The sequence below is a fragment of the Microtus pennsylvanicus genome, chromosome 1 (assembly GCF_037038515.1).
Source record: "Microtus pennsylvanicus isolate mMicPen1 chromosome 1, mMicPen1.hap1, whole genome shotgun sequence".
Lineage (NCBI taxonomy): Eukaryota > Metazoa > Chordata > Mammalia > Rodentia > Cricetidae > Microtus > Microtus pennsylvanicus.
In genome coordinates this window covers 212,506,985-212,517,837 of record NC_134579.1, presented here as the reverse complement: position 1 = coordinate 212,517,837, position 10,853 = coordinate 212,506,985, and positions in this window count along the sequence as shown.

The following is a 10,853-nucleotide window of genomic DNA, read 5'->3' as shown; positions in this document are numbered from 1 at the left end:
ACGGAAGAGCCGCCGCCGCCAGCCGCTGCACCGAGACCGGCCTCCGCGTCCCGCGCCTGCCCCGTGGGGGCTCTGCAAGCTCAGCCGGGTCTGGGAGGGAAGCGGCCGGAGAGGAGGGCGGGCCCGCGAGGTCGGAGGTCACCCGCGAAGCATCTCGGGACGGCGGCCGCTGCCGGACACGCTCGGCAGGGCCACCTGCGGCGGCAGCACGGCCTGGGCGGAGGAATCCGGGCAGGCAGCTCGGGATTGGCTGCCGCGGACGCGCTGCGCCGCACGGGATGCTTCCGCGCGCCGTCGTCGGAACGCGCAGGCGGAAGCCCGGCTCCGAGGTGTCCCTAGATCTGAGACTGGGGGAGTACGACAGCCGCTGCCGCGCCCCCTGGACGGCTCCGGGCTTGGATCAAGGAGCGGGGCGGCTGCGTGGGGGCCGCCCTAGGACGGACCGTGGACCGGAAGCCCGGGAAAGCAGCCGGGCGAGGATTCCAGGAAGACAGTCCGCCTGACTGCAGCAAAAAGGACATCGCTCCTCAGATGGGACAGCCATTCTTAGGCTCGGCCGGCTTAGCCAGCTGTATGAGAACTGTTGATCCCCAGTGAAGCTGTCCTGGCTGAGGTGATTCATAAGGATACGGTGACAGTACAGACCAGATAATGAAAGGACCCATGGTGTGTAGTCGCCCTAGGCTAGAGAAAATACTCCAGTTCCAGTTTACATAGCAGTAAACTAAAGAAAACGAGGAAGGACGTGAAAAAAGACCCTTTACCATGGGAGAAGGGTCAACTGTGTTTATAATGGAAATATACATTGAAATCCCATCTTATGGTGAGGATGCAGCTATTCATAGTTATTGGCGGTGCTGGCGCGCCTTTAATCCCAGCACGGGGTGGGGGTGGGGGGTGACAGAGGCAAGCCGATCTCAAGACCAGCCTGGTCTGTCTGTAGAGTGAGTTCCCGGACAGCCAGAGCTTTTACACAGAGAAACCCTGTCTTGAAAAACCAAAAACGAAAAAAAATAAAAAAGTTGTTATTTTGGAATGAGTCCTGGTTTCTGTTAAGTGAGTAAAGCAAGGTGTAAAAATAAATATACACAAATATGGGTATATAGTCGGAGCTTTTCGTGGGGACCATGGTCAGCTCTGTTTTGCAGCGGCTTCCAAATAACTACTTGGAGACTTATTAGTAAAAATGCTCAACCGTTAGCTGTCTTGCACCCTCAGCATTTCCTGACAACTCCCCTGGCTCCATCTTCCTTCTTCCCAGCATTCTCTCTGCCCTGAAAATACTGTCTAGCCATCGACCAATCAGCTTTTTATTGACAACGAGAGCAATACATATTTATGGTGTGCAAAGACTGTTCCACAGCATAAGTAGGCACATATTCATTGGAAAGAATGAAGGATAGTGCAGAAACGGAAAAGTTATTCATAAAGAGGGAGATAAAGGTAGAAGCAAGACATCTGAATTTTCAAAGTTGACATAGCCAAATGGTAAAACAAGAAAAAAAAAAACCTGAAGTCCAAAGTAAATTGAAACAAACCAATTCACTCTAAGTACAATTGATGTGTAACTAAGATACACAAGGGAAAGAATACATTTGCAGTGTTTGAGCGCCACACTCTGGTACTGTGCCTGTGGAGGACTCTGTCCTATAGATAATAATTACTCAGTTTCATTAAGTGATTTATAATTAACCATATCGTTGCTGTGATTTTGAAGCTGTATGTATATTGTAGTACAAATATTTTAATGTTACTTTCTCCAAAGATGTCCAGGGTAAAAAAAAAAAAAAAGAAAACACAAACACAAAACCAAAGAAGCACTTGTTGCTCTTTCAAAGGACCTGGGTTCAATTCCCAGCACCCTCATGGCAGCTCATGAATGTATGTGACTCCAGTTACAGGGGGTCTGATGCCCCCTTCTGGTCTCATGTAGGCATATGTGTGGTACACAGGCGTAACACACACACGTATGTGTATATATATAAATACTTTTTAAAAAATCATTTTTAGATATAAAATTTTTATTTTATATGTATGAGTGTTTTGACTGCATGTATGTCTGTGTGCCTGGTGGCTTTGGAAGTCAGAAGAGGGTACCGGATCTGGACCTATAGATCATTGTGAGCCACCTTTTAAGTGGCTGCACCTAACTGGGAACTGCTCCTGCATCTCTGAACAGCCCGTGCTCTAATGAGTGAGCTTTCTCTCCAGCTTCTTGAACACATTTTAAAGTGAGTGACCTAAGAGGATCAATAGAAGAAAGGACAAAAAAATAGTAATGAGGTAGAAAAATGATCAAAGTACAATATACACACATAAAAATAATGAGGCAGGCTTACCAGAGTGTTCGTGAGTTAAGAGCATTTATTGCTCTCCTAGAGGACCTGAGTTCAGTTCTTAGCATCCATATCAAATGGCTCACAACCACATGTAACTCCAGTTCCAGGGGAGTCTGACCTCCTCTTCCGGTTTCTGTAGGCACATACACATAGGCACGTAGGTATATATAAATTAAATATTTAAAAATGAAGTTTGGCTGGGTGGTGGTGGCGCACACCTTTAATCCCAGCAGAAGCAGGCGGATCTCTGTGAGTTCAAGGCTAGCTTGGTCTACAAGAGCTAATTCCAGGAGAGGCTCCAAAGCTACACAGAAACCCTGTCTCAAAAAACAAAAACCAAAAAAACGCTGTCTCGAAAAACCAAAAAAAAAAAAAAGTAATGAAGTTATTTTGTATGATTAATGAATACCCGTTTAAGAAAAAAGATAAAAGTCTTAATTTTGTGTACTGAAAGGGCTTTGAAGGGTGATAGATTGTCAGTTCTTCCCAGGTATTACAGGGGTTTCCTGGGGTAATGGCCATTTGGTTTAAAACTCTCAGACAAGGGCTAGAGTGATCCAATGATCAAAAGTTCTTATTGCTCTTGCAAAGAACCTGGGCTCAATTGCAAGCACCCACATGGTGGCTCCCAATCATCCATAATGCCCTCTTCTGACCTCAGTTGGTTTCAGGAGCATACATGGTAAAAATACATACCTGCAGACAAAACATTTACACATATAAATCTAAAACCGTCTTTCAAGGCAAACCAGGATGGTTTTCCCTAATGGTATCAATAAGTAGATGATTGGTTTCTAACTTCTATTTTCTTTTAAATTTATTTATGTATTTTATACATGTGAGTGCTTTGTCCGCATGTATGCCTGCACGCCAGAAGAGGGCCATGGATCATGAGCTGTGCTGGGGTTTCTGGAAAATGAACTAGGTCTCTGGAGGAGCATCTAAGAGCACTTAACTGCTGAGCCATCTCTCTAGCACTTAAGTTCTATTTTACACTTAAAAAAAATCCAGAGGCGCGATGAAGCTCCGACCCAGGATGGACGTAGGCTAAAATCTTCCTGGTAAGATTCCTCGTGGTGCTACACACATTAATAGAAATGGGCCAAGCAGTGTTTATATGGAAAAAAAATCAGAGCTTCTGCTACTAGTTCTGGGGGGCGTAAGTCAAATATTTCGCTATGTCTTAAATGCAGAGGAAGTGTCTGAGTTAATGAGATACGTCCACAGGATTTAGGAGAAAAGACAAAACTAATAATGATAGATGATATCAGCAGGTAGTAGGAGTGGAAGAGAAGAAGCAGCAACTGAAAAGTAAGATTGAGGAACTTAGGGTTGGAACCGGTGTGTGGTTACCCAGGTCTATGTGTTTGTTCTTTATCTTGGTTACCCAGATATGCACACTTATCAAAGCAAATCAAACCAGCACTAAAAGGGCACATTTCTTGCATGCAAGTTACTTGTCAAAAAAGTTTGCAATAAACCACAACAAACCACATGAGAAAAACCAAAGGCTCAAAAATAAAAATTAAAAAGTTAGTAAGCAGAGGCTATCTTTTGAGGGTTTGGTACATGGAAGGAGAAAGTCAATCTAATTCATGACTTGAGTTGGAAGAGATTCCAGGGCAGGCAGAGGATGCTTCCCAGTGGGAAAGCGGCTGTTCCAGCTGTGACTAGGCTGGGGACTGGGCACTGGGCAGCCAGAGGCAGGTGACTAGTTGGAAGCCAATCACCCCATCTGTCTGCTTTAGAGGGGTGTAGCTGGCCATGTTAAAAATGGAGACAAGGGCTGGGGTAGAGTTCAGCAGGTAGAGTGCCTGGCACACGCGAAACCCTGAGTTCAATTGTTGGACTCTAGCGTCCAAACACCGAGAAGGAGTCGCCCCCAGAGACCATCTCACACACCACAGCCGATGCAAAAGCATGAGGATTTTATTAATTCTGTCATGACAGGGTCCCCCAGCATTCGGGAAGCTGAGGGACCCCGAATAGCGGGTACAGTCTACTTTTAAAAGGGCCGCAGAAGCAAGGGGGGGGTTGTTCTTTGACTATTCTGATTGGTTTATTTGAAAGGACTATTACCAATAATTGACTGGAGAGCTGTTGCCAGATCAGATGAGGTAAGAGGTCATTTTGACCCCGTTTCCCAGGGGACCTAACCAAAGCATACGTATATGGGTAATTGTTCAGGAACTGAGTACATGCAAGTGTAGCTGTTAGGTCCTTGGTTCCCAGGGGAGGAGGGGAAGCACTATGGCACAGAGGCTGAGAGGATTCAAAAATGGCTTTAGGATTGTCTTAACGTTTTACACAATCTCCAGCACTTGCACACTGGGTGTGGGGCTACACACACAGCACTCAGGAGGTGAAGGCAGGAAGCCCAAGGTCATCCTCAACTTCATAAGGTAGGAGACAAAATTGGGGGATTGGAGGAGCTGTCAGTGTTGAATCAAGCCCTGGGTGTTTTGCACTGGTTGTTGCACAGGGTATGGTCCAGCTTCCTGAATGATGAGTGGAGAGCACACTGACTTCTTTTCGGCCTCAGTACAGCAGGGTGGCTTCCTGGGGTGTCATCATTACTAAAGCTCTGACTTCTTGAGAGAGTTGCTACAGGGTGTAGGTTACAATTCTATTTAATACAGGATATAGCCTGGCCATGGTTCATTATATAGTGAGGTGCCAGAAGTAAAATTTGAATCCACAGGAATCAGCTGGGAGGATTCCCCACAAGCCAAATTAGGGGTAATTTTAGCATCGAAAGGGAAATGAGAACAACCGACAGCAAATACTGAATACCTGAAAACTTTAGCATGTTTGTGATCCCCAAACCCAGGAGCAGACGCAGAGATTATAAATGTGAGGAAAGCCTGGGTTACGTGGCAAAACCTACCGCAAAAAAACCTGAAACCAACCATGAGCCCATAGTTATTCTTGGACGGAGAGAATAGTTCGCCCATTATTGGAATTGACTATTAAATCAGTGTACTGCTCTGACAATTAATTAAAGAAAATAGCATATATTCTGCCTTACATAACTGTGCACCAGGCCTGATGGATGGTGCATTTCCGTACACTCAAGAGGCTAAACACTAGGTTCTAGGCCAGCCTGGGCTACCTAGAAAGAGCCTGTCTCAAAAATCATTAATAATAACAATAGAACAATGATTCACCCCCACTTAATGAAGGATAAATTTTCTTGACGTTCTGGGTATGGACCTAGCCTTTAACTACAGAGCCATCTCTCTAGCCTGTTTTCTTTACAATAGAGTACCTCCTACTAAATGTATAATAAATGATAGAATTAGAAAATAACCCCTGGCCGGGGGGTGGCAGCACACAACTTTAATCCCACACTGAGAAGGGAGAGGCAGGCGGATCTCTGTGAGGTCAGCCTGGTCTACAGAGAATTCCAGGGCAGCTAGTAACTTTTTTTTTTCTCCAGGATAGGGTTTTTTTGTGTAACAGCTCTGGCTGTCCTGGAATTTACTCTGAAGACCAGCTAGGACTGGAATGCACAGAGATCCACCTGTCTCAGAGATCCGCCTGTCTCAGCCTCCCAAGTGCTGGGATTAAAGGCGTGCGCCACCACCGCCCTGCATGACAACTCTTTTTTTTTTTTTCGAGACAGGGTTTCTCTGTGGTTTTGGAGCCTGTCCTGGAACTAGCTCTTGTAGACCAGGCTGGTCTCGAACTCACAGAGATCCGCCTGCCTCAGCCTCCCAAGTGCTGGGATTAAAGGCGTGCGCCACACCACCCTGCATGACAACTCTTATAAAGGAAATCATTTCATTAAGGTGGCGGCTTACAATGTCAGAGGTTTAATCCATTATCATCATGGCAGGGAGCATGGCGGTGTGCAGGCAGACATGGTGCTGGAGAAGTAGCTGAGAGTCCTACATCTTGCAGGCACAGAAAGTCAACTGAGACACTGGGTAGTATCCTGAGCATAGAAAACCTCAAAGCCTGTCCCCACAGTGATACACTTCCTCCAACAAGGCCATATTCACTTCAACAAAACCATATCTCCTAATAGTGCCACTGCCTATGAGCTTATGAGGGCTAATTATATTCAAATTACTACATTCTACTCTCTGGTCCCCATAAGCTTTCAACAATATTATAATGCAAAATTCATTTAGTCCAATTTCAAAAGTCCCCATAGTCTATCACAGTCTCAACACTTTAAAAATCTAAAGTTCAAAGTCTCTTATGAAATTTATGCAATCTCTTAATCTTCTATAAAATCAAAATCAAAAACCAAATCACATACACCCAGCATATAATGGCATCTCTAACACCTTGGGGTCTCCAAAGCAATCCAGGCTTCAACTTCACAGCTTCATGAAATGGCCTTTCTGGGCTTCCATTCAGGGAGCACACTGACACATGCCTGGTCTCAGGGCTTTCCTTCACGTGGAGGCAAATTCCATAACCCAATTCTTCTATCCTTAACTCTAAAGCCAGACCATGTGGCCAAAGCTACCAAGTTCTGGTGCTTGCTGGGGCTGAAACATGGACCCCTTGTTCAATTACAACTTCACCAGATATCTGTCTTTCACCGCCCAAGCTTGGCTGTCCTGAAACTGGATCTCTAGACCAGGATGGTTTCGAACTCAGAGATCCGAAAGCTTCTGCCTTCGAAGTCCTGGGATTAAAGGTGTGCACCTTCACCCACCTGGCTCTAAGATGCTCTTTAACTTCTTTTCACAAGTTGGAAACTTAGCTGGGGGGATCTTGTCCTGAGTCCACCATTCTTTTTATTCCATTTCCTAATCCATTTATCTCCTTGAACACAAGACTTAGTTCCATTTCACTTCCTTTGTTCTTTTTGTCCTCAAAACTTACATTTTTGTAATCTACCCTGCTCAACTTGCTCCTTTCCAGTACAAATCTTCATCAGAGTTATCACTAATAACCACATGACAGAGTCCATAGTAGGCTGTTTTGAGATCCCTCTGCCAGTGGAATTAATCCAAAACTCTTCACTTTTGCACAGGCTGACTTTTTAGACAAGGGCAAAAGGGCAGCCACTTTCTTCCCCAAAATATCACGACTATCTAGGCAACTGCTAACAGAATTAAGATGTTGTTATTCACCGAGATACCCAGCGGGGCTATCCATTGTCCAGGCATATGGGACTGTGGTTATTGGGCATACTTTGTCAACAAAAACTATTCTGAAAGGTCTGTATAGTACTGTACTCTGGGAAGGAGCACCACCTGGTGGCCACACTGAAGCAAACCCTGTTTCATTGCAGTAGTAGGTGTGAGGGGCATTTATTTCCCCAAGGAGGCAGAGACCTTGCCTAATCATCCATGGGGGGGCTTTTGGAGGGACTCGATGGTTTTAAACATGGGATGAACCTTCTTTCACCCTTCCTTGGTTTTGTTGGGTTCCTTGTAAAGGTGGGAAGAGATGGTCTGGGACCAGTCAAAGGAAAAGACAGGAGGCTGGCTTTTCACTGACGCTGGGGAAAAAGCAAATGTAGTCTAAACATAAATGGCTCAAGGCCAAACAAAGGGATAGTAGCAAGTCTTGGGTTAAAAAATTATGACTTAAGATAGATGCAAGAAATACAATGAGAAGTTAGGAATTATGATGGTAGGCATAAGTGGGAGAGGTGCACACACATGCACACATACACACATACACACGCGCGCGCACACACATGCACACACACATACACACGCGCGTGCACATACACACACACACACGCGAGCACACACACATACACATACACACGCGCGCGCACACACATGCACACACACACATACACACGCGCGCACATACATACACACATGCACACACACATACACACGCGAGCACACACACACATGCACACACACACGCGCGTGCACATACACACATGCACACACACATACACACGCGAGCACACACACATGCACACACACATACACACGCGCGTGCACATACACACACATGCATACACACATACACACGCGCGCACACACACATGCACACACACATACACACGCGTGCGCACATACACACATGCACACATACATACACACGCGAGCACACGCACACATGCACACACACGAGTTGGCTGGGAGGTGGCTAACTGGGTAAAATGTCTGCTGTGTAAGCATGAGGATCTTAGTTCAGATCCCCAGCACCCACAAAAACTGGGTGTGGTGGTGCCTGGCTGTGACTCCAGTGCTGTTGGGGTCATGGTGGAGACAGATGGGACCCAGGGAATTGATGAGCTCCAGCTGCAGTGAGAGACCCTGTCTCTAAAAATGAGGTAGAGACCGATTTAGGAAGATACCTGCTATGGATCTCTGGACTCCAGGAGAGCAGTGCCTACAGACATACAGCTATACACCCATATGAACACCATATACATATGAAAGGGTTGAGTTCTGTCTTTTGGGTGTGAGATACAGTTCACATGCATGTCAGAGCACAGATCTGGAGGAAACAACCCTGGAGACTAAACAGCATCACCACTGTGTGTCTTTTTACAGCATGCATATAACGACTCAGCAACCAGTTAGTGACTCTCAAGCTCTTGATCCTAGATGACAGGATTTCAGGGCATGGCCACGGTAGAACTGAGACAAGCAACTAGATGCGGTGGTACAGGCCTGTACTCCAAGCACTCTAGAGGCAGGGGAAGGAGATTTCTTCAAGTTACAAATATTAAAATAGGGAAGACAGGCAAACCCCCCTTCTTGGGACATCAGCCTAAGCTGGTCAACTTCAGTTTAAGCCAAAGCGAGACAATGGTGATTGAGGAAAACCAGCATGAGGAGGAGCAAGGCTTCATGGAGTCGTGGGTGAGGGGAGGCAAAAGTTAGGTAATTGTCCATTAGTCATAAGCATGATTTCAAAAGATGTTCTTTTTGTGAGCAACCACGGGCCTTGAGGTTTCCAGGGTGACAGACAGGCAGAGGCTAACCAGAGTGATGTGGGAGTGATTTCTTATTAATAAAGAAACTGCCTAGACCCATTTGATAGGCCAACCCTTAGGTAGGCGGAGTAAACAGAATGAAATGCTGGGAGAAAGAAGCTGAGTAAAGAAGTCGCCATGGTTCTCCCACTCCAGACAGACGCAGGTTAAGATCATTCCTGGTAAGCCAGCTTGTGGGCTACACAGATTAATAAAAATGGGTTAGATCAATATGTAAAAGCTAGCCAATAAGAAACTGAAACTAATGGGTCAGGCAGTGTTTAAAAAAATACAGTTTCCGTGTATTTATTTCGGGAAAAGCTAGCCGTTCAGGCGGCCGGGTGCGGGGACTCAGCCCGCCGCTCCTACTACTACACCAGAGGAACTGCTGAGTCTTTCTTGACATCATCGTCTTGCAAAAGTATCTTAGCCTCACGGTTTGGTTTGGACCATACAGTAAGGCTGAAGGAGAAGTCTAGAGGTTCAGAGAAAGGCAGGCTGGGGCGGAAGAAACACACATCTGCTCCAGAGGGCAGGAGGCCAAGTTCACACTGGGCCATGGTCTTCAACAAAACATTTCCCAAATCACCAACAACTTGAGTTGAGTCTGACTCTCACACAATATGGAGACGGCGAAGTAACCCTTTCACGCCATTTAAGTCACCCCCTACGTGGCTTACTTTGGTATAGTCACGGCTTTTAGCAAAAGTTGCCGAGGCGATGGTTCTCAAAATCTGCTTGTCAAAGCTAGCAGGAAACTAACGATGTGCTGTTCAGCTGTGTGGCCTTCAGAATGAACCATTTTTAAGTTAAGCGGGAGTCACTGAAGCTGGAGGGGTTTGGGGACGTTCGTTACTCTGGTTTCCTTGACAGTTCCTCCTTGATTTTGTCATTGGTGTGGCCATCTTGAACCCCACTAGTTTTTACTTAAGTCATAAGGGTTCCTGTTCTATAAGCACTGTGGACCTACATGGTGTTGAGAGCATGTGTTAGTGGGTGTTTGCTCCCCACCCCCATTTGTGGTGGCCCTGACCTGATGCGAATGTATCTTTGAGTCAGCTGAAGGAATGTCAGGACAGATGGCACATCTGTGGATTCTTGCACTCTGTATTCTGTGACTAGAAATTTCCTTAGAATTTGGTTTCTACCCCTTTTATTAAACCTTTCTTTTGCTTTAAAAAACATAGAAATTGAGATTTTTGGACTTTGGCTTCAGGATTTCAGAAGGGATTTGGCTCTTTTGGACTTCAACATTTGGGATGATGGCATTAGGGCCTGTGTCTCTGGAGATTATGAACAATGCCAGGTACAAGTCATTTTCACTTAGGTTCCTGCCTGGGTAAGGTTTGTGACATGAAAGAAAAAGAAATAGAGATGAAAACGCCATAATGAAACCCATTACTTTGTATGTTAACCTAAAACATTAATTTTGGGGGGAAAAAAAACCAAGACAAAACAGAAGAGGACACAGCTAAGATCTATTCATGAGAGATTTTAAATCCAAGCATGTGGAATTGACTAGCCTGCCCCTCAGGGTAACAGCATTAGACCACCTCGCTGGAGGAACACCTCAGGACTCCTTTTTCTCAGCTAACACGGTTCAC